Raw genomic sequence first — 2,186 nt, 5'->3', positions numbered from 1 at the left:
GCGCCCGGCTGCGGGGCCGCTGAGCGCCCTGCGTGCACCTCTGCATGCACGCTGTGCATCTGCGTGCACGCTGCATGCGCGCTGCGCATCTGCACACACCCTGCATGCACACTGTGCATCTGCACGCACACTGTACATCTGCATGCATGCTGTGCGTCTGCATGCATGTTGCATGTCTGCACACGTGCTGCACATCTGCATGGGGGCCGTAGCAAACCCGTCTGCAGTTTGTTCCCCCTCGGCTAGGAAAGCTGCGGAGGAAACAAGAAAGGGCCTCGGAAGGGCCCCTTGTCCTCCCAGCGGCTGGCTGAGGCCTGGCTCGCTTGAGATCAGGTCCCGCGGGACCGTTTCTGGTTTCTCCTGTGAAACTCCGGTTTGATGACAGGTGAAGCTCATGAAATCTCCTTCAGCTAAAGAGCAGCCTTGCTCTGGCTGCAGGGTGCGTGCAGGATGCTGCGGCTTGCACGGATTAAAAGCCACTTTGCAATTGGAAGAACCGGGTAACGAGTCCCGCGGGGGGAATCTACACRTAAATGTTAAATTCTTAGGATATATTTGCAATATTGTGTAATGAATTTAGATTAAACGCAGGAAAGCCTCTGCAGACGTGCTCACCTGCGTGCCCAGGCTCTGGAAGCGGCCCGGGCGCTGCCCGGCGGCGCTGCCCTGTGTCCGTGTGGGGTCCCCAGAGCTCCCGCGCGCTCCGTGCCTGGGATGGACGCGCTCCCGCGGCCGTGCCGTCCCTGTCCCCCGCGCGGCTGGGTCTGCAGAGCCGCAGAGCTGCTCACGGTGCTGGGCCACAGCCGCCCGTGGCGGCTCTCGTTGGCAAACGTGACGGAGAGGGTTATACACAAGGGTGCAATAGGGATGGGACTTCACCCACCCAGCTTGGTCATGTTAGCATAATTTCAATGACTGAATACATCTACTGATCTTTCCTACATTGGGAYTTAATCTTTTGTGCGTTGTTTCTCAGTAGAAGCCGGGGAGAGCAGGTTATGCCGCCGGGAGGTGAGGCTCAATGCTTGGGGTTGACTTGATGTCAACCCTCGCATGAAACGTCGCTGCTGTCGGCTGCACTGCAGCTTTTCTATAACCCCCCGCAGGTATTTGTGCTAAATCAGCTTCTCTTCTGCCTCGCCTGAAGCGTAACCAAGAGAGCATAYGAAATGTTTATGTCTTATCATTTTTAGACTAATTTCTGCCGCCAGCTGGGAGCTTAGTTGTTCCCCACACCTCCTCCCCGGTGACATAATCTGCTGCAGATTTAGGGAGGGTTCTTCATACATCCCACAGAGTGAGTTTGCAGCAAAGGCAAGATGGTTTCTGTGCTTAAGAGAGTGTTTTGTTGCTATGCTGCCCTTCTCTGTCCATGGGTAAAATGTGTTCACTGGAGAAGATGGGTATTTTCCTTGRTTATCTGTTAGGTATGGGCAGTTTCAGGTGTCTTTTATCTGACAGGGTTTGCACTAAACAAAGAGCATAGGCTGATGTGAAAAACCAGGTCCCTGGAGCGCGAGGTTAAATCATGTGTTACGTTATTAAAGCCTGGTTTATTGGAGAAGTTTGGCTGCCGTGCAGTATTTTACAGGGGAAAAGGCGACACTCGCTTCCAGGCCTGGCAGGGCTTTAAGCTGGGCCTTGCTCGCTGCTGGCAGCGCTGCCCCTGCGGGCTGCAGGACCCGTCACCTGCGGCTGCCTGCGGCGCGAGGCCGGGCTCTGCTGCCCTCGTCCCGCGGCCGCCTTGGCGCAGGAAGGGCGCCGGCCTCTCCCCCCGTGGCCGCCTTTCCCCAGCCCGCTGCTTTGCAAGCACAGACCGTCCCTGCACACACGTTTTGTCCCGTGTTTTGAGCGTTGGAGGCGCAAGCGATGCAGAAAGGGTGTTTTAATCTGGCTGACATTGAAGAGGAACAGCAGGAATGCGGAGTCCTTGTGGACGCGCGGTGGCCTCGACCCCCACTGCGCTCCCAGCACAGCATTTGGCTCTTGCAATATCCACGTTTGCATTTGAGAGCAGCATGGCCAATCTAATGCGCTGTTTCTAGTGGGTTGATTCTCCCTGTGCTTACAGCGAGTAAAATAACGTGAAAGTTTAACTCATCTTCTTACCTGAAATATCTAAACCAAATACTGGATTTTCCCCAAATAACCATGCTGGCTGCGCTCACGCTGCCCGCGCCCGGCGC

Source organism: Nothoprocta perdicaria, unplaced genomic scaffold (genome assembly GCF_003342845.1).
Source record: "Nothoprocta perdicaria isolate Ctin4 unplaced genomic scaffold, notPer1 scaffold_9, whole genome shotgun sequence".
NCBI classification, from domain to species: Eukaryota; Metazoa; Chordata; class Aves; order Tinamiformes; family Tinamidae; genus Nothoprocta; species Nothoprocta perdicaria.
Note: the sequence above shows the minus strand (reverse complement) of the source record.